The sequence below is a fragment of the Rhipicephalus sanguineus genome, chromosome 2, assembly GCF_013339695.2.
Source record: "Rhipicephalus sanguineus isolate Rsan-2018 chromosome 2, BIME_Rsan_1.4, whole genome shotgun sequence".
NCBI lineage: Eukaryota > Metazoa > Arthropoda > Arachnida > Ixodida > Ixodidae > Rhipicephalus > Rhipicephalus sanguineus.
The window spans coordinates 168,451,711-168,479,415 of record NC_051177.1 but is presented as its reverse complement, the minus strand read 5'-3'; the positions used below and the strand labels follow the sequence as shown (position 1 = coordinate 168,479,415).

The 27,705-nt window shown below is 47.2% G+C and overlaps 1 long non-coding RNA gene across 1 annotated transcript; it reads left to right on the top strand.

Moving 5' to 3' along the window:
• The first annotated feature begins 1,548 nt into the window (after positions 1-1,548).
• On the top strand, positions 1,549-6,755 carry LOC119381372 (uncharacterized). The gene is made up of 2 exons (XR_005181417.1): positions 1,549-1,967; positions 6,607-6,755. It is a non-coding gene; the product is annotated as an uncharacterized LOC119381372 (long non-coding RNA).
• The last annotated feature ends 20,950 nt before the right edge of the window (positions 6,756-27,705 follow it).

Genomic DNA, 27,705 nt, shown 5'->3' with positions numbered 1-27,705 from the left:
AGCAACTGTCAGCGTGGCGTACAGAGAAATAAACTTCTCGCATAAATCCCCATAAACATGGTCGTTTATTTCTCTGTTCGTTTTTTAACAGTTAGGTTTTCAAATGAATATTTGTACTGTGTATCACGCAAAAATCTTTACAGAGATTTAATAGCGATGCTGTTTCCGCCACCACTTTATCGTGCAAAATACTTGGGACTGCCAGGACATGATGTCTTAGATCGAATACGTAAAATGCCGCTGACACCATCGACAAAAACGTTCTTTTTTAAATTACATTCAGAGACTTTGCCTGTGAAGACTTGGCTTCGTTCAAGAGACATTTTTGTGTCGTCCGTTGATTGTCCTCTGTGTGATGTGCCAGAAACAATTGAACATTGTTTTATAGACTGCAGAGATGCAATCTTATTTTGGGATGTGCTCCAACGAACTCTTCAAAAAGACTTTGTGCTAAATTCCCATTCCGTGCGATATCTCTTGCCAGCGAGTTGTAATGACGTACCATTCGACATGTTTCTCCTCATTGGAATGCATAGCCTGTGGAAGACGCGCATGTTGCAGAGAAACGCAGAGCCGATAGTTTCCTCAACAGCCCACTTCATTAGGTTGGTCACTCAGCTAAGAGATGTCTACGAGCAAATGGAATATCAACCAGAATGGTATACGGCATTGGTGAGGTGCTTATCCTTACCGCTGTTCTAGCACACAATTGAAAAATCAGTTATGTGATGTATCCGCTATAGAGGTGATTGCGAATTCTGTAGTGCCTTCTGTTCGTCATTGTGTTGCGGTAAGAGCATAATCAACATATTAGTTCTTTGTCTGTATTCAATTGCTTTCAAGTGATATCCTATGTTGAATAAATACCATGAAAGAAAAAAAAAAAAAAAAAAAAAAGTCAGCGTGGCGTAGTGGTAAAGTACTCGGCTCGAGATCCGAAGGTCGCACGTTCGACTCCTAGTGGCGGCAGTTTTTTTTTTTGCATACGGCTTTTTTTTTTTCTTTTTTTGTACTAATGCTTTCTACATCGCCTTCTATACAATTATTTATGTGTAACAGCTAATCACGATGGTCCTGACGCTGTAGAGCCGTTTTACGCTCCGCTATTCCCAGCATCCATCATACGCCAGCATCCAGCATACACCATGTGCCACCATCTTCCAGCACCATAATCCACCATAATGGTGGATGGTGGAATCCACCATCCCACATGGTGGATAAATTTTCAATAGGGGTGGAGATATAAATATTGACGTTGCCACTACATTTTTTATAGCAAAGCGTTAGGTGACAACATCTCCTTTTGACATGTTTCCCACATGTTCATGTAGCAATGGAGGAGATACATTCAGGAGCGAGACGTTGCTCATCTAATGGTATGCACGTCATCCCTGACAGCCCTGACAGTGAGTATGAAAATAACTGATTGTAATGTAGTGCTTGGGAGCCGTATGATTGTGCGCAAGGACGAATGTTTAGGCCATGCTCATACAATTGCGTGCCGTCAAAAACGCAAAGTTTTCAGTGCTCCGTGAGTCGGGGCGGCGAAAGCACCGTTCATTCAATCAATTGCATATGTGCACTCGAGCATAGCTTCCTGGCTGTTCAAAGTGTAATTTCGGCAATATTTATTATGGGAAGATTTTCTCGCGCCGACGTTGTTTTTGTCTTCAGTACGCTCGCACTCCTTCTATTTTTAACAGAGAAGAGTGGACCTTTCATGGCACTTGCGTATCCAAGTTTTGGACCACCGCCGCACGGCAGATTTCCACCAAATATAATTGTGCGCCCTGACGGACAACCCGTCCCTATGCCTCCGAGGAGACCCTTGCGAGGAAATATTGTAGGTCCCGGCGGGCGCCAGCTGGTGAGGCAAGCCGCAGTAGATGCACCGGCACCACCCCGCGGACTGCCTATTAGACAGCCTCGCGCCTAATACAACACAAACAATGCACATGAATTATAAGGTAGGTGAAATATTCTTTTTCTTGCTCATTGTAGCAAATATTCACATTCATTTTACTCATTTCTTAAAAATATTCTTCGACTAATTTCATTTCACGCCAGTGAACTTCTCGGTTCACTTATTGAAGAAAGGTTAAGCTTCGAAAGGTGATATACACTTCCTTTAAGGGCTTCTCAGCATATATAACACATTAATGCAGATTTTCTTTGAGTGGAGGTCATTTCGAACTGCTTGTCTATATTCATCGCTTGAGAACTCATCACTGTCCGCTATTTGCATGCAGTGTGCTTTCACATTTTCACGTCGTTGCGGCAGTGATGGAGACAGCAGTCGTGCTTGAAAAAGAAACTCTTGGTAGGGCAAACATGTGCCCAGAAAATCAACACGCACTGCACAAGTAAACAACACTTACAATGCAACGATAGCGTCGAGTAAATTCGTCGATCATCGAGTAATTTGATAGTTGATAGAACATGTCTCCCTTTGTGCAAGCTGTATCGGAGTCCCTAGCGCTATCGTTGGTGCCCGCGGTGACGCAAAATAAATCCGATTTCTAGCGTCGTGCGCGAAACCTTATCCAAGCAGTGTACAATAATAGCAAAGAAGTGGCTTGCGCAGAGCGGTGTTTACGCCCGGCCACGTGAAAACACAGAAACTAGGACGCGTGGAAACGTCACGAAACAGTATTTGTTTCGCTGTATTCATACCAAATAAAGGGTAGTTTTTCAGCAGCGAAGCTCTTTCAGCCGGCCTTAAAACGTCGGTGTGTACAAAAAGCTATCATCATCTTGAACGGGTATGTGCCACAGAAATTGGGCAAATCCAACTACTCACCGCTGGTCCGTAAAAAGGAAGAAGGCAACAGACAGGCGGCAAACACCGATAAGGACTTGTAGACATACGTAACCGGTAATTGAGAAAAGCTTTAATGAGAAAAGCTTTAACGCCGCTCGCAGCCATGACAGCGACTGTGGTACACTCTTCGCCATCTGGCATAAAAGAGTGTTCCACACTCGCTATGCGCGGCACTGACATAACACTACCAGGTATACATCCACATAAATACCCGATAAGTGAACGCGGGACGACCACCACAGTAACTCAATTGGTAAGAGCATCGGACGCGTAATTCGAAGGTTTCAGTTTTGGTGTCTGCCGGCGCAAGTTGTCTTTTAGTCCACTTTACATGCTTCACATGTACATCACACTTACTACTATACACTTTAAACGGTACACTTAACGTTCCACATACCTTCCTCCACTCTATTATCTCCTGCTTTTCATTAAGGTTGTGTCAAACAAAAAAACGAGCCCTCAAAAATTTACATCCTTCATTTAATCGCTAGAATTGCGATATATAGGCGACAATAAATAAAAGTGCACAAAAAGATATTTTGCCGCCGGCAGGGATCTAGCCTGCAACCATCCAATACCGCGTCCGATGTTCTACCAAATGAGCTGTGGCAGCGCGTATCCTGCCGTCCACTTTATAGAGTATATATATATATGTGTGTGTGTGTGTGCATTTAAACTTAGAAGTGCTAATCAGGGCCGCCAGTAGCCATGACGGTGAGTGTGGAACACATTTTTCCCTGTCTGCTGGCGTCATGTGGCACGTGATCTTCTCACTAGTTGGCAGCTGACCAATAAACCCGTGCACACTACTTAAGGCATGAAGTCTCCCAAAGAGCGACCCTTGCTGTAAATGAGCCAAAAAAGGGGAAATTTAAGGGCTCGTTCTTCTGTGTTAGATCAAATAATAAAGACACCTAGCGGACAATCAAGCCAAGGAAAGCATAGGGGATGTTATTTCTAGTCACTGAGCTTCAAGATATAGCATGCTGACGCAGATAATAGCATGCTGAAGCAGAGAGGAGAAAGAGGGGGAAGCGTAGGAGAGGAGAGGGCGATACATATCACGTACTGTCGCAGCGCATTGTCTTTAGAGAGCCTTCATGTGTGCACGCCCCCTCCGTTTTTAAGACTGGTTACACACTACTACGACGGGGACGAACGGATGCCGCTATAAGGAGCTTCGCCCCTAATAAGTATTACATATAGCACATTTTGCTTCCACATAATTGCGCGCAATGTAAAGCGTTACTCCCATTTTAATTCACCCGAGTGCATTGCACAGATAAAATGCATAAAGCAATATTATTCGAAATTTTCCCCATATATACTTATTACGAAATACGTTATTACTATTCGCCTAAATGTTAAATACACAATGATGTGATTTTGAGAAAAAAATGGGATTAAAGATATAAACCAAGTGTTGTCGTAGTAAAACACATTTAATACATCTTAAATCCATGATAACGTTAGGTGGCATCCTCCTTGGAAGCTTCACGTTTTAAATGCGAAGCATTTCTTAGCGAACCTCAGGCACTTTGGCCGTTTCTATCTACGTATCTATCTATCTATCTATCTATCTATCTAGCCGCCTACGTCTGGGCGCTCTCCAGGTCGTCTCCATAACTTGAAATATACCAAAATTGGCATGGCAGGGGATCAGTGTATGACGAACACGATTCACTGGTCATGGCATGAATAACGCAAAATACCTGTCGCGTACGTCATGAAACCCTTTCTCTCAGTCACGTGTGGCACATACCCGCATACCAGAGTTCATGTTTTGCGGGTATGTGCCACAGGTGATACAGTCTCAACCAACACAGTAACCGCGAACACACACACACTGACACGCAAGGAAAGTGTTAATAATCGTTGGGGTTTCATGTCCAAAACCACGATATGATAATGAGAGACGCCGTAACGAAGGGCTCCGGAAATTTTGACCATCTGGTATTCTTTCATGTGAACCGAGGTCGCACAGTACAGGAGCAACTAGCATTCTGCCTCCATCAAAATTCGACCGCCGCGGCCGGGATCGAACCCGCGACCTTCGGGTCGGCAGCCGAGCACTGTAACCACTACACCACCGCGACGGACGCAAGGAAAGTTAGGAAGCTGAAGACAGAACAGCCCTGGATGACGCTCAACTACCATCCACTCGTCGACGTGGTCAGCAACGTGGACCACGCTGATTACGCAAGAACCCCGTCCAACGCTTCCTACTATAAATCTTCCGAGAGCACCAGGCCTACCATGACCCAACAACGCCTGGTCCTTATACTGCATCAAAGACGGCTTGAATGTGGACAGGACACCAAATACATCGCTGCCACGTCCAGGACAGGCGGCATCAAAGATCATTTCATCGTAAGAGGCACCCAGGATTTCTACCAGGTGTACTATGCCTCGCACTTCACTGCACTTAGAGCCCTCGTAGCCGCGATCACGAACGGATCCGAATAACAAGTCCGGTCCAGCTGCTAGGGCTCACTGATCACGATGATGATGACCCTGTTCAAGAACTGTCAAGAACCCCTTCCATACATGCACGCGGGTTCGTGCGTGCTTGCGTTCGTTCTCCGTGCGTTTGTGCGTTCTCCATCATAACGGTCAAGTATAAGCATAACAAAAGTAACAGCTGCAACGCTGACTGTAACGTATGTGCAGTGCGCCTGCGCGTGCCACTCGGCTTTGTATATATCTAGGGAAACATTCCTGAATGAAACTTAGTTTGAGTAACGCCTGTCCTGCGCATCGGTGTTCTTTCTTTGTCTTGTTCGGATTCGCACTATTCAGTATTGAAGAAAATATAAGCACTACATATCAGCTTACCGCGTCTGGTGTTGGTAACAGCCATGTCAATGTAGGCATCGTTACGCAACTGTAAACAACTGGTTATATAATACATTATACATATGCAACTGTTCAACATATGAGCGTGCGTATGCCACTTCCACATTTATCTAGCGTCATTCCGTAACGTTTCGCTCAGTGGGAAAAATTACGCCACAGTCACCATCCCGCGCATGCTTCGCATAACATCGATTCCCACGGTACGTGGGATCTGCCGAATTTTTTCTTGTATACGAGCGGGAGGACGCATTTCTAGTGCTACCTGTTTATCGTCCCTGTTTGAATGAATTGCAGCTTTTTTCTAATGGCTTAGCATGCACACTTTATTTGTGCAGCAGCGAGATTCTATGCTTGGCTGCTTGAAAATGTCAAGTATGCCTCTGTTTCCATCACTGCACACACTTCAAATTAAAGTAAACAAATTGCTGTGACCAAATAGGCAATTTTTAACATTAACCGTACCCTGCGCCACATCACAACGCTCTACTGAGACCGTGTATACAATTTAAGTGCATTGGACATTAAAATGCTTCTCCTAGATTTTATACCTTACTACAACAAAGTGTCTCAGCTAAAGCTCCACATGTAGCAGGATTTCAGACGAGTTGCTACGCATTATTGAATTTCAAGCTCTCAGTTCCTGTCTTGGATAGATCCGGAAGGCAGAAGAGGGCATGGCAAAACGCCAGTTTTATTGAGCGAGTTCAGATGAAAACATGTATATTTTCCTACATTCTCTTGAATAAACAAGCACTGCAAAAATATAGCAAAAAGTACAATATTTTTCAAGAAGTGCAAGAAGCTCTTATTTTCGATTAAGTGATCATGTCGTAGCGGTTTAATGGTGCCTTTATGAACGTGTGGCATGGCGGATCAAGTCGGTCGCATCTAAGTTTTTTACTAATGTTATGTGTCTCTCTCTTCTGCAGCCAATATGACCAAGAGGAGGAGTAAAGGTGGTCGTTCTGAAAGCACATGGGTCAGCCAGGAGGGGAAATGCACTCAATCGGTGGAAGCACGAAGTTGATATTTTAGTAATAGGCGTGTTTAATTAAAAAGTGTTGGTTTATTCGTCTCATCGTGTGCTTGACCATACATCACAGTGACCAGGACTTAACAGGAAGGAAGCAAATAATTTTGGAAGACCAATACAAAAAAACTCGCAGGGTCCATTATGCATTTGACTAAGACGACTCGAAGGCGAAGGCCATCTTCTTTTTCTTCAGCCGATGTATTGTTCCTAGCCCGCCTCCCTCTGAAAGGTTTGCCGATTTAACGTAGATTTGTACTGCCTCCAGGATCCGAGGCTTTGCAAGCTTTCTACATCTCACCTTGTTTTGCACTGCCTCCGCGGTCGATGGGCCAACCACGCAGGCACTGCAAAGCAACGATGTCATGTGAATACGTCATAATGTGACGTCTAGTTTTATGAGCTCATCATGAGCACATAAAGACTTCGTGTTGACGTCACACATTGGCGATCTGCGACATCGTGATGACGTCATAGGTGATTTCATCACGTGATGAAGGTTATTTGCATCACTCATGGCAATGCCGCCGACACAAGGCGCCAACGCCGCTGACGGTCAATTTTCTCGTTTTATCAGGTATTTAAGGTTTGCGCCTTAAAAATAATGTAACCTGCACTAAGTCACGCAAGGCTGGGTCACAGCATAGCTGGTCGTCACCTTACTGGTCCTGGCTATGCTAGGCTTTTACACTTTCACCTCTCTCTCTCCCACTGATTGCTACTATGTACTGTACATGGCTATACTTGCTCTCTTATTATTCTTTGTACGTGTTTATTTCGCTTTGTTTATTCTGTCTCTGTATGTATTTATTTCTCTTTCTGCCTTTCTTCCATTAATTCTGCGTATATCTCTCGTTCTCTTTCCTTCCACGATATGCTTTACTCACCCCTTCTTCTTCCCTTCTCCTCATTTTGAATTCTCTTTCCTACCTCCTTGCTATCTTGTACTATAAAAGGCTATGCTATCCTCTGCTAGCGTGCATGGATAGGCGAGTGGTTATGAAGCTCGCATTGTGATCGGTAGTATGCGGGTTTGAATCTCGTCTCGCCAAGAACTTTTTTCTTTCTGTCTTTCTCTTTATCTCTCACTCCTTCTCTCCCTCTGTACTTGTTCTCTCGCCCGTCAGGGTTATTGCATCCCACGTCGGACAAATCGGCCCACGTGTTCTGGAAGCGAAGCAGAAGAGGAAGAAGAAGAAGAGGTTGACGAGAGTGCGTGTCGGTTCATGATGATGATCATTTGCTATCTACGACACACGGCAAATCTCGAACACAACAGCTCTGCTGTAAAAGTGTGCATGTATTTTACCAGAAATTAGGCCCTTGGCAGAGGGCTGTGACAGAGAAGTGGCCCTTCTCTGTTGCTCCTGGTAAAATGAGTTTCTGATCCGGGACGGTATGTTTGGAATTTTCGTGCTTTTCGTCGAGCCAGGAAGTCGTAGTGAGTATGTGGTGGGCGAGTCACTTGTTTTCATGCCGCAGAAGCCAGTCGATCTTCGGCGATAGTTATTCTTCGCAGACGACACATCTCAAAAACATTGTTCGTATGGTAAGGCCTGCAAAGTTGGCGATAGAATTCTCGCTAATATGGGTAAACATCCGATCGCTTATTACAGGCACCAGCTCAGCGCGACCACAACCATTTCTTGTCTTATCCCCGATGGGCATCACAACAATGTTTGTTGTACCCTACTGAAGCACACATATGTAATTTCTCAGTTTTTTGCTGATGCATTGAGCTTCGCCTATTTCCTGAATATCGCTTTCGTTGTACATTAGTTGCACGTATTATTTCTGCATTCGTTAATTGCCCCTGTGTGCGCGAAGGCTTTCGTAATTCTCAACGTCTAGGGGTCCACTCAGTAGCTCTCACCAATATCGCATGAATTTTACGCAGCCTGCAAAGATATGAATCTGCAAGTTTCTGAGCTACAATATTCACATTGACTGCTGGCGAGCGTAAGACGTCGGGCTGAATGAACCTTTATAATCGTCGAATTATTTCACAGGGTAGATCTTACGCATCCGTTCCTGCGTTGAGCGGCGTCGTCGTGACCATCGCCGTTGCCATCGGGGGCGTAATCGATAGACATGGCAAAGTAACCGATATGCATGAAAAAATAATATCAGAAAGAAATACCCAAAATCGAATGGGATTTGAACCTGGGCCCTCTGCTTGGCAGTCGAGTATTCCTCCACAGAGCCAAGCTTGTGCTCAAAACACATTGACAAAAAAACCCTATGCAGGCATAACGTCGGGCACGGAATCGCGTAAACCTATGTAATATGACGTGGCAGTAGAGTAAAACAACAAGCAGTCATCACACAATGATAATTGCACAACGAGTGTGTGGTTTAATGCTTCCCACCCACTGCAAAGAGCTCAGCCATAATTCTTGAGTCATTAGCCACATGCAGCACCAACAAAGTGCACATAATACCTTCCAGAGGTGTAGCGGGTACCTCGCTTCTCCGCAGAAAGGCTAATAATGGCGTAGTGGGTGCTGTCCTACTTCACAAATGTATGATTCATCGCGCAGTCGATACCTTGTGGAAAGCCACAACTCCAAACACAGTTGGCCTTGCCCCAACACGTTAGGCAGTATCGTACATTAGGCAGTATCGTAACCATCGGTGCATTTTCTTAAGTGTGAAGACAATTGCGTGATTACGTTCGCGCTAACTGTGCTTAAGTATGGGCACAAACATTAGAGCAGTAAACTGTTGGTTGTGTTCTGTTCGAGACGCGCTAAGTAAACTCATATGCCTTTCTTAGCAATGATGCTCAAAAGCAAAGGACGAAAAATGACGTGGTCTCCTATGCATTTACCTAAGACGACGCAAAAGAGAAAGCCATCTTCTTCTCAGTCGTTTATGTTGACCCCCCCAACCGCGGGCCTCCTAGATATGCCCACTTTTCACCAAGCGATAATGTAGTGTGAAGACGTCATCATGCGACGTCATAATGACGACAATAATTCTGGAAATCAGTGGTGTCCTATTGACCGCACAGGTTGATGCCATGTACAGTATGGTAGTATGATTTGTACTACGCCAAATCCATGCGTGCATTTGTGTATCACGTGAATTTTGACCAAATTTGAACTAGCGTAGCCAGGGGCGGGGGGCGGAGGTTACAATCCCTCTGAAATTTTTCAGTTTTGCATTTTCAACTTGGCATGCCTTCACAAATACAAATACTGTAGAGAAGCATTGGAACGTTGTAATGGGCCGTCCTCTTCAGCGCCTTCTAGTGGGTCGCCCTCTTGGCCTCTTCTCGGAGAGCACGCCCCTCGTGCTCGTGCTCGTGAGAGTCTGCGCTCCGTCGTGACTGTTGTGCATCGTCGCCGTCAATCCAGCCGTCAATAAACGCCTTTAAAAAGTGGTGGAGAGTGCTGTACCGTCACCACAACTTCGGTCTCCATTCAATGCCCCTGGAGCTCCGATCCCGTACCGTGCCATCTACCATGCCGCAAGACGCCGCTCTGCAAACGCCCCCTCCTGCCCCAACCGCTTGTCCCGGTGTCCCCCGTATCCGCGACCCTCCTGTTTTCACCGGCGCGGATGGCACTGATGTGGAGGACTGGCTCGCGATTTACGAACGGCTTAGTGTTTCCAATAAATGGGACGAAGCAGGCAAGCTGACCAACTTGGTTTTCTACCTCGCGGGTGTGGCAGGCATGTGGTGCAACAACCATGCATCCGATTTCCCGACGTGGTCTGATTTCAAGACCGCCATCGTCAACGTGTTTGGCCGTCCTGCCGTTCGTAAGCTTCAAGCCGAACAGCGCTTACGTGAACGAGCTCAGCAGGCAGGGGAATCGTTCACGAGCTACATCGAAGACATCCTTGACCTGTGCAAGAAAGCCGACGCGAGCATGTCAGAGTCTGACAGAATCAGAAATGTTCTGAAAGGCATCGACGACGATGCCTTCACCATGCTGCTGGCCAAAAACCCTCGCACAGTGGCAGAGGTCATTACCCTGTGCCAAAGCTACGAGGAGCTGCGCCGGCAGCGCTTGATGACCCGTCGACCGCCATCACGCGATGCTGATCTCGCAGGCTTGTCGGCAATTCCTGACCACTCCACCTTGCTCGCCGAAATCAAGTCGTTCGTGCGACAGGAAATTGCCCGCCAGGTCTCTCTACTGGCTTGCACTCCACCGCAGCATGTTGACCAGCCGCCAACTACACTTCTGCCTCCTCTCCGCCGAGCGATTCAGCAAGAAATCGCGGAGGTCATTCCCGAATACCACCAGCCGCCTCTAGTGAATGCACCACTAAGCTACGCGCAAGCTGCAGCCAGGCCGCCCCCAGCGATTTCTGTGGCTGGCCCACGGAGTTACGCCGAAGCTGTCGTCGGACCACAGGCCTTCGACGCGGCTGTGCCGCCTACATACGTCGACGTCGTCCCCAGGCCCCGACTGCTGCCCACAATGCACTCATATCAGCAGCCGCCTCGTACATCCCGTTCTGCGACATGGATGGGACCCGCGAACCGCTGGCGCACTTCCGACAACCGCCACATTTGCTTTGCGTGCGGTTGCGCCGGTCACGTCGCACGCTACTGCAATCGCGTCCAGCCGCCTCGGGTCGCATCAACCCTGACCAGCTCATCAAGCAGCCCTTATTATGACCAAGCGCCGCCTATGTCACCGACGTCCCGCCCCGCACCATCTACCCGCCGTTCACCGTCTCCACGACGTCGCTCACTGTCGCCGATGCGGCCACGTCCGGGCTCACGCGACCAGGAAAACTAGTCGTCGCAGTCCACGAGGCAAGGGCTGCGACGCTATCGAACTGCGAAAGCCCTCAGCGAAGCCCCTAGAACGTGATTGACGTGTTTGTGGACAGTGTTCGCGCATCTGCCCTTATCGACACTGGAGCCGCCGTATCCGTTATGGACGCCAAGTTTAGCCGACTACTGCGAAAAGTGACGACGCCGCTTTCCGGGCTCTCCCTCCGTACAGCCAGCGCCCAAAGTATTCACCCAACAGCGGTGTGCACAGCTCGCGTCATTATTCAGGATGCTCTGTACGCCGTCGAATTGATCATAATTCCTGCCTGCTCTCACGACGTCATCCTAGGATGGGATTTTCTCTCCCGCCACGACGCCGTCATTCATTGCGCACCCGCCGAAATAGAGCTCTCACCATTCTCTGAATTGGCGCCGGCAGACAGTCCATCGGCTGCGGGCAAGGTACTTGTCAAAGACGACACCAAGGTGCCTGCAAACTCGTCGACGGCGGTGTCAGTGTACTGCGCCAGTCTCTCCGACACCGTTGCACTTCTCTCGCCATCTGACCGTGTTTGCACGAGGAAAGGCATGCTGGTGCCTTTCGCGACCGTGCAAGTCACTCAGGGCAGTACGTCAATTTTTGTTATCAACCCATCTCCGTACAGTGTTATGTTGGTCCGAGGGGAATGTCTCGGCAGCGTGGAACACCTCGAAGACGCACAAGTTATGGACGAACCAGATGAAATGCACTGCCACAGTTCCAGTACGCTCGGCGCTGTTTCGACGTCTGGTTCATCACCCGCTGATATCTTTGGTTCCTCCATTGCTGACGACCTTACTCCGGTCCAGCGTTCCCAGCTTCTGGGCCTGTTGGACGAATTTCGCTCTTCTTTCGATGTCGCTCAAACTTCTCTCGGCCGCACTTCCACCGTTACGCATCGCATCGACACTGGCGCCCAGCCGCCACAGCGGCAACGTCCATATCGCGTATCTCCCACAGAACGCCGTGTAATTAACGAGCAAGTCGACGACATGCTTCGACGAGATGTTATTCGACCATCTAACAGCCCCTGGGCGTCTCCTGTCGTTCTTGTTGCGAAGAACGACGGTTCTGTGCGGTTCTGTGTGGACTACCGACGACTCAACAAGATCACTCGTAAGGACGTGTATCCACTACCGCGAATAGACGACGCGATTGACAGCCTGCAAGGAGCAGAATTCTTTTCATCTCTCGATTTGCGCTCAGGGTACTGGCAAGTACCCATGGCTGATGACACTCGACCGAAGACCGCCTTTGTCACGCCCGACGGCTTGTACGAATTCAACGTCATGCCGTTTGGGCTGTGTAATGCGCCCGCCACCTTTGAGCGCATGATGGATACCGTTCTGCGCAACCTGTAATGGCACACCTGCTTGTGCTACCTCGACGACGTGGTTGTTTTCGCTCCGGACTTCTCCACGCATCTTCAACGCCTGCGGCATGTTTTGACGCGTTTGAGCGACGCCGGTCTACAACTGAATCTAAAGAAGTGCCGATTTGCAGCACGGCAGCTGACAATACTCGGTTACGTCGTGTCCAAGGACGGTATTCTTCCCGACCCAGCCAAACTTCGGGCCGTGACCGAGTTCCCCAAAGCTACGTCCGTCAAAGAACTGCGCAGTTTCGTAGGACTGTGTTCCTACTTTCGGCGCTTCATTCAAAACTTCGCGACCGTCATATCGCCGCTGACGAAGCTCCTCGGAAGTAACGGGTCCCTCAATTCATGGTCGTCAGAGTGCGACGACGCTTTCGCGAAGCTCCGTCGTCTGTTGACGTCGCCTCCCATACTACGCCACTACGACCCTACGGCCCCTACAGAGGTACACACAGACGCCAGCGGTGTTGGCCTTGGCGCTGTCCTTGCGCAGCGCAAACCAGGGTTCCCTGAATATGTCGTGGCATATGCAAGTCGTACGCTCACCAAAGCCGAGACCAATTACACCGTCACCGAAAAGGAATGCCTGGCGATCATCTGGGCCCTTACGAAGTTCCGACCTTATTTGTATGGTCGCCCATTTGATGTCATGACCGACCACCATGCACTCTGCTGGTTGTCATCATTGAAGGATCCATCAGGCCGCCTCGCCCGCTGGGCACTTCGCCTACAGGACTACGATATCCGCGTGCTGTACCGCAACGGACGCCAGCATGCTGACGCCGACGCACTCTCGCGCTCCCCCTTGCCTGACGACAATACCCACAGCTCAATGTCTCACAATGCCGTTTGTTCCATCGACGTTCACACTGTCGCTACCGAACAGCGCAAGGATCAATGGATCGCTTCACTGCTAGACTTGCTCACTGATCCTTCGGCAACACCATCCACTCGCGCATTGCGTCGTCAAGCCCATCATTTCGCCATTCGCGACGACCTCCTCCACCGACGCAATTACAACGCCGACGGCCGCCAGTGGCTACTAGTAGTACCCCGCAGTCTGCGTTCTGAAATATGCGAATCGTTCCACGCTGATCCGCAGTGTGCGCACTCTGGAGTATCGAAAACATACCACCGCATTCGCCAACGGTACTCTTGGCGAGGCATGTACCGCTACGTGCAGAAGTTTGTTCGCTCCTGCATCGATTTTCAGCGCCGCAAAACTTCAACGCACCAGTCACCAGCAGGTCTGCAACCTTTACCTTGCCCTGACCGGCCGTTTGGGCGCGTTGGCATTGATTTGTATGGGCCACTCCCTCTGACTTCGGCTGGTAACCGCTGGGCCATCGTCGCTGTAGACCACCTTACGCGATGCGCCGAAACTGACGCCCTCCCAGCGGCGACAGCGCGCGATGTAGCCTCCTTTCTGCTCCGCCGGTTCATGCTGCGCCACGGTCCACCCCAGGAGCTGCTCAGCGATCGAGGCCGTGTCTTCCTGTCGGAAGTCGTCGAAGCCATCCTCAAAGAGTGCAACGTTGTTCACCGCAGAACAACTGCTTACCACCCGCAGACGAATGGGCTCACGGAACGCTTTAACCGCACGCTCGGCGACATGCTCTCGATGTATGTCGCCGCCGATCACACAAATTGGGATTCCATTCTACCTTTCGTCACCTACGCCTACAATACGGCCCCTCAAAGCACCACTGGTTTCTCACCATTTTTCCTATTGTACGGCAGGCACCCGTCGCACACAATCGACACAATCCTTCCATACAAGCCGGATCGATCTGAGTGTGCGCCTATTTCTGCCACAGCCAGACTTGCTGAGGAGTGTCGCGAGCTTGCGAAGACCTTTACTACGCATGACCAAGAGCGGCAGAAAAGCATCCGCGGTGAGACCAACACTTCTGCACCCACGTTCCTACCTGGAGCACTCGTATGGCTCTCGGTCCCTACCACTGCAACTGGCCTCTCTTCCAAACTGCTGCCCAAATACCAAGGCCCCTACCGTGTCGTCGAACGCACATCCCCGGTCAACTACCTGATTGAACCCATCGACCCATCTTCCGACATGCGCCGTCGAGGGCGCGACATTATCAACGTCGAGCGCCTCAAGCCCTACCATGACCCGCTCATAGTGACCAGCTGCTAGGTCGCCAGACGGCTCCCTTTTCGTACCCAGGGTAATTGTAGAGAAGCATTGGAACGTTGTAATTGTCCGTCCTCTTCAGCGCCTTCTAGTGGGTCGCCCTCTTGGCCTCTTCTCGGAGAGCACGCCCCTCGTGCTCGTGCTCGTGAGAGTCTGCGCTCCGTCGTGACTGTTGTGCATCGTCGCCGTCAATCCAGCCGTCAATAAACGCCTTTACAATACATACAATAAATATGCATAAAAGGTGGCTGAACCGCCGCCTCCGGAAAAGAAATTCTGGCTACACCCATGCAACTTTTATTTAGTTATTGTTTCATGTCTCGCCAATTCTAGAAACTTTCCTGATATATAATACATATGGTGGTTTCGCTTAGGTCAAATAATAAATGGCGCCTCGTATCTTTCGAGATGCTCCTGAAAGGTGCTGAGCTCGTTGGCATCTCCTGTACAATACGTTCCTGAAGATTAGCAATAATTCTTGCAATGCGAAAAAATTGATAGGTAGGACAGGCACACATGACAACTACTTGAATTTCAACAGCTGATGGCCGTGGATTTAACAACCCTTCGATTAAAGTACTGGTCTTCGTCACTGAAGCAAACGCCTTCTTTCACTGCCTGTGTACTCTCGGCTTGAACGCTTTCATTGAACTTCAATAGCAAAGAAATAGATGAAATTGGCGCGAAAAGAAGGGAATAGAAAGAAAGAAGGAAATGAGAGCACTCTTGCATATTGACAGGTGGCCATGAGAAATGAAACATAGGTTTGAAAGGTTGATGAAAGATTTGAAGGATGAAAGATTTGCACGACCTGGCCCATTATTGCTTTTAAGTGCGATGTTTTAGAACAAGAAGAATATACTGACCTAAAGAGAATAATTGAAACAGTAACTATACGAATCCCCAACGCAGCAATCGAAGCCAAAGGTAAAGCGCCAAAGCAAGGAGCAAGGAAACTCTCCCAAGCTACGAAAGACAGAGGAGAAACGGCAATGCATTAAAATGACGAACTGGAAATCTCAAATAGAATTCACTGAGCCAAGAAAACTGATCAACAAGAGGAATGTAAGTGACATAAGGAACTATAGCGTCAAAGGTATACGCAGTAGCAAGAATGGCGGCAACATTGGCACAGCTAAAAGTAAACTCCTCATGGAGGACGGAAGTGCAGGCTGCAAAGGACGGGGCAGGGCTTGAATGAACGCCTGAAAGAACATGCTTATAATGTACAAATGGGCACAGGCAGCAACCTAGCGCTGAATGTGAACGAATATAGCGGTTACGAGCGTTTGTTTCGCCAAGTGAGCATTCAACGCAGGGGAAAATAGAAGATTGAGCGCGAACTGCTTCAGGCGTACCACATCAAAAAATGAAAAAGAATGGGCACGTTTGTATAAGTGAAGCTTCTGTGCATACCAGAGAAAAAGAGTGGCTGTTTCTTTTAGGGAACGGCTGATTATGAGGTGGATAATAGGCCTCTATTGTAGCGTGTGTGTTTGCGCGGGTTCGGGTGTTTAGGTGCTCGTGGATGTGTCAATGAAGTGTGTAAGTGGAGCGATGGTGTATAATTGAATGTGCCTTCTTCTTCGTCCTTGTTTTGAGTTTTTGCTGGTTTTTCACATCTAAACATGGACCAGCTGGCCCAGTTCCACGCTTCTCTTATCGAGTGTAAACAGGACACTATTACCAACAGCTTCAATAACACAGTGGCGATTAGAGACGCATTTTACTATGAACTATATACTTCGCAAATAATTCATGTGTCCTCAAACAAAAGCAAGGTCGAACAAGACAATGAATTTCTATTCGTAATTAGAGACGAGGTTCGCAAGGCCATTAGCGATATACGTCGTGGACAAGTGGCTGGAGATGACGGAATAATAGCCTATTAAACATCGAAGGGATCTGATATGGAAGCAACTTGCGGCACTTTATATTCAGTGCCTCAAAACATCAAAAGTTTCAGTAAGGCTGAAAAATCCGAACATTACATATTACATACAGAAGATACGAGACAAAATAATTCAGGCTGGTTGCTTACCTTTCGTGGCATGCAAGATATTTACAAAAGTAATTTCAAGCAACTTAAGATAGACACTTGAACCACCATAAAGAATACGCTAGGTTCAGGAAAATATACTTTGTGATAGCTCACGTTCATGTGATCAACCAGGTAATTGAGAAACACGCGTAATAAAACAAGGTTTTTTTTACAGCGCGGCTGTTATGCTTTTCGTTATGTCATTACGCGTTCGCAAAAAGTGTCTTCACGATGAATAGTGTCTGCCATCCTAGCTCGCGCAACGCAATAACTCGCTAGGGTAGAAGCTTGTGCTAGTTGGTTCATGCTGGCACCAGGGAAAGAAACAGCGCAAAATTCTGACAGGAATTACTTCATTCTCTTCATCTTCTCCTTTGCTCTCCGAACATGTGCGCCCGGCGTCCACTCTCCCACTCCACCGAATTGCCCGGCGTGGGATGCAAATAACTCGTATGGACGAGGGAACGAGTGCAAAGGGAGAGAGAACAAAACAATTAGAAAACAAGGAAGGATGAAAATTCTTGGTGAGATAAATTTCTTGACGAGGCGGGATTGAAACCCGGGTACCCACGATACGAAACGAGCATCGTAACCTCTTGGCTATACAGGCACGTTAGCAAAGCAAGAAGTAGTCTTGTGTGGTGTATTATAGCAAGAGTGTGGGAAAGGAAAGCGAAGGTGAGGGACAGGAGGAGAAGAAAGAGTAAAGCATAGCACAGAAAGAAAGCGAAAGCGAGCAATAGAGAAAAATAAATGGAGAAAGAGAAATAGAAAGATGGAAAGAAAGAGAATCAAAGGAAAAGACAGAAAGATACTCAGCGAAAGACAAACCTATAAAAATAAAAATGGAAGCGCGAACGAGAGAAACAGAGAAAGAAGGGGAAGGCCGAGAAAGAAAGATAGAAAGAGTGACAAAGATAAACATATATTGCGACGCTGCAGTTAAGGCGACCATTATTAGGCCCCGAATACACGGCGAAGCAACCACACCCAAGCCACACATCACAGTCCAGCCGACTTCTCACCACCTATGATGATGAAGAACGAACATGATGATGAACATGTATGAAGAACGAGGATGCGTCTAATGAAAACCTCACTACATTGCCCCAAGCGACAGTGGTCATCCTGGCCGCAGCTTAACGTGAAGAACGTCTCGTGAGAGATTACAGTCGAGATACATGAACTATCTCGGCCGTGCGGCAGCGGCGCTCTGTTTGGGCTAGAGCAGGTCCCACACGGTAATTGACGAGATATGTATGCTGCCAGACAGTGCAGGGGCCAAGGATGCGGAATTGGAACTTGTCGCACAAGCCAGTGGTGCGAATGGTTGTACAGAGTAGCACTTCATTACCAGGGCTGTAGGACACGACGTGATGAGATGCATGATAGTCAAGCTTGCGGTCCTGTCGCTTTGCTGGGGTGTTGATGCGGACGAGCTGGTGACAATAAAGCAGACTAGACACGTAATAATGTAATAATATCTGCGGTTTAACGTCCCAAAACCATGATATGATTATGAGAGACGTCGTAGTGGAGGGCTCCGGAAATTTCGACCACCTGGGGTTCTTTAATGTGCACCTAAATCTAAGTACACAGGCCTCAAACATTTTAGCCGCCACCGAAAATGCAGACTAGACACGTATTCTTCACCGGCGGGGGGAGATGCTTTAACAGGTGCAGGGAAGACCGAGACGTCAAGAAAAGAAGAGGGGGAACGGCCAGGGACGAGGTAGAATGGGCAGTAACAGGTTGTATGCTGTTCGGCGGTATTGTACGCAAAAGTGACGAATGGCGAAATTGCGTCCCAGTTGGATGTACGTGACTATCATGTCTGCCAGCATGCGATGAAGTCGCTCAGTCGGCCAGTTTGTTTGAGGATGGTAACTGGAGGTTGTTTTGTGGGTGGCGCCGGTGGTTTTGAGTACATCGTCGACGAGATGTGCAAGGACTGCCTTTTCACGGTCGCTTAGGATGACGCGAGGAGCATAGTGACGAAGGATTAGGGCTCGGAGTATAAAGTCAGCACCTTCAAGGGTCCCTGAAACGGTTTTCTGACATTTCGTGTTTGCTAAGACCCTTACTGGAGCAAACCATTGGCACCATAATTCAGTTGAAACACCCTTTATTAAGAGAGCTACGTATAATAACTAGCTTCCCTCCTGCTTCACTCCGCTTTTCACCCTGAATGTTTCCTTCGAGCACTCGGGGCTAAGCTCCGCCTTAAAGAGGCTCTGCGTCACAATGTGACGTGCGACAACTCTTGCGTGCCGTCGCATCGTCTACTTCCGGTAAGTCGGAGCCAGCGCAGTAGCCACCAGTGGGTCAGGCGCTGGGCCACTGGCTCGGATGATCGTCCGCCTCCTCCGAGGGGCATCCGAGCAGCGTGTGTTTTGTTTCAAGGCAGTTGAGACAGTTGCTAAGAATGGACCCTGGCCTCCAAGAGCGGTTCTGCCGAATGAACCGCGAAATAGGTTTCGACCCATACAGTGACACGCCATTTTGCGATCCGGCACTGCGTGCTGAGGGTGGCAGCAGCGATCCGCCACCACCAGACTCGCCGGGCAGTAATATATCAACGTCGTCGCATACGGGTTGCACTAGAAGCGTTTGTAAAGAAGGGGCCTAACTTATTTCTGGGTTGACAAAAACTTAGTTTCAAGGTCATTTTGAAGCTATGTGATCTTGAAACTAAGTTTTTGTCAACCCAGAAAATTAAGCCCCTTCTTTACAAACGCTTCTTAGATGATCTTTTTATCATTTGGATGAATATACGAGAGAACCTAATTAATTTTATAGAATCCTTCAACAAAGCTCATCCAGACATAACATTCACCTATACATACTCAACAACTGAATTCAAGTTCCTCGATGTCCACGTAAAAGCAAACAACGGGTCCTTCACTACTAACGTTTACAAAAAGCCTTCGGACAGGCAGCACTACGTTCACTTCGATAGCTGCCACCCTCGTCACTGGAAGACGAGCATCCCGTACTCGCACGCCCACCGATTCAGAAGAATATGCTCCCGCCCCGAAGACTATGAGGCCAACGCAAATAACTTGCGCAACGTACTTGCGAAGCGACACTATCCTACTTCCATAGTCAGCGACGCCATGCGTAAAGGGGCAAACCTAGATCGCCAACAACTACTTTACCAGCAGAAAGAATTAAAACAAGAGGGACGGAAAAACTTGGTTCTAACATTTGAAAGAAACCCCTCTAATGTTAACCAAATTCTAAAGAGACACTATAAGAGCTTCCAACAGAGTACACGACTATCAAGAATTTTCCCTTTTCCTCTGCGAGTCGTTGATAGGCGACACAAAAACATTAAGGAATATCTTGTTCATTCAAAAACCGATAAGGCACCTATAGCTGGATCCTTGCCATGCGGCAAGGCTCGTTGCAAGGTGTTCAAACACATACAGGCAACCTACATTGCTGTAAGCACGCATTCCAATTTCAAATACTCTCTTCACTCAAACCTTAACTGTGACAGCTCTAATGTAGTCTACCTTCTCGAGTGCGGAGCATGCAGTATTTAATACATAGGTCAGACAGACACGGCCTTCCGCACCCGCTTTAATGACCATCGTTCACATGTTATTTCGCTTCCGCATCTTCCTCTGTCTCAGCATATAAATTCCGGGAACCACCGAATTGATTCCATCAAGGTTACACTATTACGAAGCGGTTTCCCCAGTACAAGGGAGCGTGAACAGCGCGAATCATATATGATTTATAAATTGAATACATTGAAGACTGGACTAAATATCAACGCGGGCATACTCTCTTCAATTCGCGCTCTGGAAGATTCAAGTTAATAATAATCTGAACTGAAGCTCTCCTTCAGTTTTTTGTTTTCTTTTTTTTCGGATATCGCTGCAGCAGCACGCTGCCGGACATGCAGTGTGCTCGCGCGCATTCTAATCTAAAGGTATTCTCAATTTACTTCCGAAGCATTAACGGGAACATTACCTTGGTTTGGGCGAGTTGGTCCATCATTAATGAAAACTTGAAAAGCGCGAACGACGAAGACGAGTTTTCAAGTTTTCATTAACTGGAGCCACAGACCGGTGATCTGGCCTGTTTTTCAGTGAATGTGCCTTTCTACACTCTTCCCGGACTTTTAAGCGCTTATTCCATCTTGCGAAGCTTCATCCCCTTACAGGCTTCACGAGCAACTGTGAAGGGGGGAGCCTAAGACGCGAGGCGTGACAATAAACTGGGAGAATGTACTCACCTATTGTGTCCAAGCTTCGGGAACAAGTGAGGAGGGGGCAGCCAAAGCATTGGGAATACAGAAATGTACTTCACCTGGACGATATGTGTATATCTACGTAGTTTTCTCTCTCTTTTTTTTCCTCCTTAGGAAAAACACGTGTTGTTTGAATGTCAAAATATGCGCATGTGGTGTGTTCGTGACCCTTTTTCCTGTTTCTCAGGATTCTTACTTCTCCTCTGTTTGCCTCAGGAAACACGTGTTGTTGTGTGAAAAGCACGACCATAAGATCGACTTCGACGGCGCTTCTGTTCTGGAAACAGAAAAGAATCTGGGAAGGAGGCTCCTGCTCGAGTCGTGGCACATTCAAAACACGCCGGCAAATGTGAACCGGTCCCTGGGAACAATGCCCTCGGTTTAATTTCACGGCCTCCGAAACGTGAGGGAAAGGGAAAATCCGGAGCCGCGGTGGAACAAGTCGGGGAGAAGTTTCCGTGACCAAACCAGTCACCCCTGAGGAAGGGACCGAATCGGTCCCGAAACTTCGGGCTCTCTTAAACTTGGCTGGAGCCATATTAACCTCCTAAAATGTCAGAGTATGTGCACTCTTTTTCCTTTTTCTCACTTCTCTCTCTCTTTTTCTTCTTCTTCTTTCTTAACCGTTTTTCACTTTTTCTCTCTCTCGGCTCGGAGGACGACGATATAAAAGCGCATCGAAGCCTGGTAAATTTCTTCTTGATGAAAATCGGTCTCCGATCGAAGCGGCGACAATGAAGTTGGTTTTTATGAAGGCGCACCTACTTAAATATATATATATATATATATATATATATATATATATATATATATATATATATATATATATATATATATATATATATATATATATATATATACACACACAAGTATATAGAGTTGTCATGTTTCGAACTGAAACGAAGATACCTTGAGCAATAAGTGCAATACTTTTGAGATTTCATATATATATATATATATATATCTATATATATATATATATATATATATATATATATATATAGATATATATATATATATATAGATATATATATATATATATATATATTACCATTTGACGTCGATGCAGCCACGTGGAAACCTAGTGGAGCATCTCTATCACGATGACTGACGCCAATGATCATGATTTAAGCGTTGTGGTAGCTGAATTTGTTAACGTATACGTGGACACAGCGTATTGTGAATGCCGCGCAAAGATGGCATCAACAAGCACATAATTTTTTGGTACTCGATATGCACTCCTTCAAAGCATCGTCAATTAAGGAGAGAAACGGCACGGTGTACGCTCCCGATTAATAGGGTAACCGACGCCTCTGCTTATGCATAAACTACAACACTGCGCTTCAGCAAAACATAGTATCACAAGACAATCTTGAGCAACTGCAGCCCGTCATATATCACGCGAACACCACCAGGCTTGACATACTTATGCAACAATACACACGTGCACCCTCTTGAGATGCTTGCCTCAATACATTACCAGCATCTGCTAATGTGTAGGCTAAGCGATCTTGCGTACTAATTCGCAGTTTTCAAACATTTGAACATATACATCCTTAGTTTTTGTATTAACCGCGTACGTGTACCATGACAAAATCTTTTAATTTCTCAACTCTTTCATTTAGCTCTCCTTCTTTATCTACACACTTTCTAACGCTCATGTACTTCATTTGCTGCGAAGCATTAACGTTGTTTAGCCATCTGTTATACGAAAAATCAGTACTAACTAGTGCAAACTGCTAGATAGCGGGAATGATCCATACGACACAGTTCCTTTCTTCTTTGCAGCTGATTTCATGAGGACGAGGAATGGCATTTGTCCCGAAACAAGTGGCGCAGCCGCGACGCAAATGGTATTCAAATATGAGAACTACAATGAGACTGGTTTTATGTATATGTAATTATTTAAAGCAGCATTTCTTTGCCTTGTCGACTGCCTTGTCTTCTCTTATGAAAAAATTTACTTGAAAATTAAAATGCAGATATGCGGGAAAACCAAGAAGATGTGCGTGCAGGTCCCGAAAGATGAAAACAAAGCTGTTGGCAAAATAATAACTGGTATTTTTTCTCCGCTGATCTTCTTTGTATAGTACGCTTCTCACACGGCACTTGATTGTTTGTTTGTCCAATAGCGGCAATTAACACTTTCGTGACCGCGGGAAAATCGGTTGTTTTTGGCTAGTTCAGGAAATATTTTTTTCCTGCCACAAAAAATAATGGAGCCTAAGTGTAGGGTACCAAATGATAGAGGAAGAACTTGTCTTTCCAGCAGTAACAATTCCAAACAACGAATTTATTTTGGATATAATAAAAAAATATCAAACAAAGAAAAATGCATAAAAAAGAAAAGCGAATAAGAAACCAATGCTACTCTGCAAAGGGTAAACACAAAAAAAATCGAAATATACGTTTCGAACGCAAAGCCCTCGTAGAATAATGGTGGGAATATAAACTCTGTAAGCTCAAAGATTATATACATAAATACAAGAATGTAGACACTAGTGCCTATCATGCCTCCGCACGCTGCAGTTTCTCGACGCGGTGAAACAAATGCTGGCTGCACATGTTTCGAACAAAAAAATTGATTCCTAATGAAAGCGTATTACTCGAACTAATGAAGTGAGCACATACTGTTTGCGCAATTTGCCCCAAGTGTTCGGTGTTTCAGCATGAGCTGAGAAACATGAAAAAAAATCCGCCGGCTTTACGAGCTGGATCGACGTCTTTGTGTAATATGAGTAGCTGTTGACACATAGTGGGCTTGTCAGGTACGACGGCTACCCTTGCGTGTAAATAGTAGCTTATGGTCAGACGTAACCTAGGCGCTCCCCTTAGAGCAGAGGATTTTATTGCGGCGATGAGCACGCTACTGCGCGATATTGTGTATATCTTAGTAGCGGTCGTAGGCTTATGTCATCGGGTCGATAATGTTCGAATATAATTTGCCGAGTCATAGGACTACATATGTAATGCTTATCCAATTTTCATACAAGCGGATACCTAACAATGCAACCACAATTCTTGTCCACACACGATGCCACTATAGGGTCTTTTACCAGCGGAGCTCGTTAAGCTCGGAGTAAGGCCGGCGTTGCATAAAACTCGGCAGGCTTTTAGCCACAGAAGTAAGGAAAGCCCCCACTACCGAGTACACCAGGTCCCAGGGAGAGCAAGACAGCGGAGGGAGTAAGCGGACTGAGGGAGAGTGAGCCAGAGCACTTAGAAAGAAGGGAGAACCTGGAGTGGGAGAGAGTAAAGCCTAGTAAAAGAAGGAGTACTGAGTCAAGGAGCCGGCAAGGAGGAGGTAGGCGAACGTTGACCGAAAACTCAACCTGGCGAAGTGGACAGGAGGAAAGAAAGAAGGTGCAGACAAGAAGAGAAGTGCAGAGGATTATGAGAAGAAATAAAGAAAACGAACTGACATTTCTTATCGAGGCAGCATTCGAACCCGGCTACCAGCGGTCCGAACGCGAGCGTCGTAACCATTGGAATATCCAGGCATGATAGCACAACAGGCATTTATGGGAACCCTATATGATTGTGTCGCAATGGGCGAGATGACGATAAAAAGATACAGAGAAAGAGAAAGAAACAAAGAAAGAACGAGGAACAGAGAGAGAGAGAAGGAAACAAAAGTAAAGAGAGAGAAATAAACAGAGAGAGAGGGAAAGGGAGCTTGAACTTGGCATTGCGAGGCTTAACTGCGGCTCATGTGCCTTTACCCTGGCTTTATTGGCTATCTCTAGAATAGGCTTGGTCGGCATGCTAGGAAAGCCGCCCATTTCCGCTGTTCCATCAAGCGTGAGCACCATTGTGAAGCTGCCCTGATTTTCTGAAGCTGTTTGGAGCACTCGCGTGGCTCCGTGGTGGAATACTTGACTGATATGCAAGCTACCGGGGTTCGATTCCAGTTTTACAGCGAAAGCTGTTATGAGATCATTTCAACGGCCGTTTTTGCTGGCGTAGTTGTCCGCCGCCGCCGCCGCCGGTGTCCGTAACCACTATCGCTCGAAATAAGAAAAAAAACGAAATAAGAAAAGATTTCCAGGACGGAACAGGGTTCGAACCTGGGTCCTCTGCGTGGGAGCCCAGTGTTGTACCTCAGAGCCATGCCGGTGCTTGGAACTGCCTTGCAAAACGACGCTATACAGGCCTCATGTCCAGAAGGAACCACATTAACATATGTAATTTAGTGTGGTAGAAGAGTGAAATAACAACCACGCACCACACAACGCGAATTCTGTAACCAGGCGTCACACAATGCGAATTGCGCAACGAGTGGGCTGTTGGATGCTTCCAACCCACTACAAGGGGCTCTGCAATAATTCTTCATCGTCATCAGGCACAACACCAACAAAGTGCGCATGATGCCTTACATGTTTTTAGCGGGTACCACGGCTCTCCGTTGAATGACGAAAAATGGCATAGTGGCTGCTGCCCTACTTCACAGAAATTATGATTTATAGCGTAGTGGGTTCCTCGCAAGTGCACTTGCATTGGTTGCCAAGGAAGCCCATGAGCCCATCATCCATTTCCTCAGGGTCTCAACAAAGTTCTTCCCCCCTCTCTTTGTCGATGTGTTATATTGCATGGTGGGAGAGTTAAATAGCGACCGGGCGTCACACAATGCGAATTACGTAACTGGTGAGCCGTTTAAAGCTTCCAGCCCATTACAAAGAGCTGAGCCACAATTCTTCATCGTCATCAGTCGTCACGTAAGCACTTCCGTTTCACAGAAATTATGATGATTTATAGCGTAGTGGGTTCATCGCAAGATCACTTGCATTGGTTGCCAAGGAAGCCCATAAGCCCATCATCCATTTAGTCAGGGTCTCAATAAAGTTCTTCCCCCTTCTCTCTGTCTCTCTTTCTCACGTCAATGTATGTTATATTGCATGGTGGGAGAGTTAAATAGCAACCGGGCGTCACACAATGCGAATTACGTACCTGGTGAGCCGTTTAAACCTTCCAACCCATTACGAAGGGCTGAGCCACAATTCTTCATCGCCATCAGTCGTCACGTAAACAAAGTGCACATAATGCCTTACATATGTGTAGCTGGAACCTCGCTTCTGCGCACAATGACGAATAATCGCGTTGTAGGTGCTTCCCAATTTCACAAATATTGTGATTTATGGGGTAGTGGGGACCTTGCTAGTGTACTTGTATTAGTAGCCCCAAGAGAGTTTAGAACGGGCTCTAGAAATGCCGCTCTTCCAGCTTTCGCTGTGACTGTGCTGCGCTTTCCGCGCAGGCCTGGCATTTTTTCTTTAGCGTTCATCAAAATTGTTCACTCCCTGACACAGATTCTTTCACGCTTTCGCGATAAGATTTTACAGTCGGGGTTGATATAGACCATAAAACACCTGTGGCGCATACCCGCATATAGAGGACCGGGTATGCGCCACACGTGACTGATGGAAATGTTTCATGACGTACAGGGGTGGTCAAAAATTCCCAGGCCGCAACGCCCGGCCGCGGAGCAGCGGCTCGCTGCTATCGGGGCGCTGTCATCACAATCACGCCTTGGCGCACGCTGGTGTCCAGCGTGTGCGTGGTGGTGGAGGGGGAGGGGGTATCCCTCTCTCTTTGTTGCTCTCCTTGATAAGGCTCCGACCGTGTTCGTATGCAGCGAATTGGCCTGCACAGACGGCTGGGAGAGCCACCGCAGTGAAAATGGAAAGTTAAACGCACGATATTTTCCAAGAAGCCCAAAACCACGGTAATGTATATGGTGTCTAGCTAAATGTGGCCGCAATCATGATGCGTCAGTTTTCCGGAAGACTGCCGCCTCGCTACACGCTGCATGGTAGTAAAACATCGAAGAGCCGTGGGTGAGAGAACATGACGCACTAAGTTTATACGTCGGTTTCTTATCAAGGAGAGCGAGGAAAGGAGATAGAGATGCATCCCCCCTCCCCCCACGCACACGCTCGACGCCAGCGTGCGCCAAGGCGTGATTACGATCACAGCGCCCCGATAACAGCGAGCCGCTTCTCCGCGGCCGGGCGTTGCGGCCTGGAAACTTTTGACCACCCCTGTACATGACAGGGCAGTCTCGTTATTCGCGTCAAATCAACGAGTCGTGCTCGTCGTGGACTCATGTCCTCCTGTGCCAATTTTGGTTTCTATCATGTTAAGGGGAACACCACAAGAGCGCCAAGATGTAGGCGGCTAGATACATCCATAGACAGATGGAAACGGCCTTTGTTTCGCTTGCTTTGCTTTGCTTCGCATTGAAAACCGTCAGAGGCTGATTTATTCTGTAAAGTACGACAACGCAGTCATAATGTTTTAAGCAAAAGCATGCGGGATAAAAATGTATTGTTTTCAGATGTTCCTCGCCTTAACATTTTCTTAATAGCGTGGACGTAGAGTTAGTTAGTAGCAA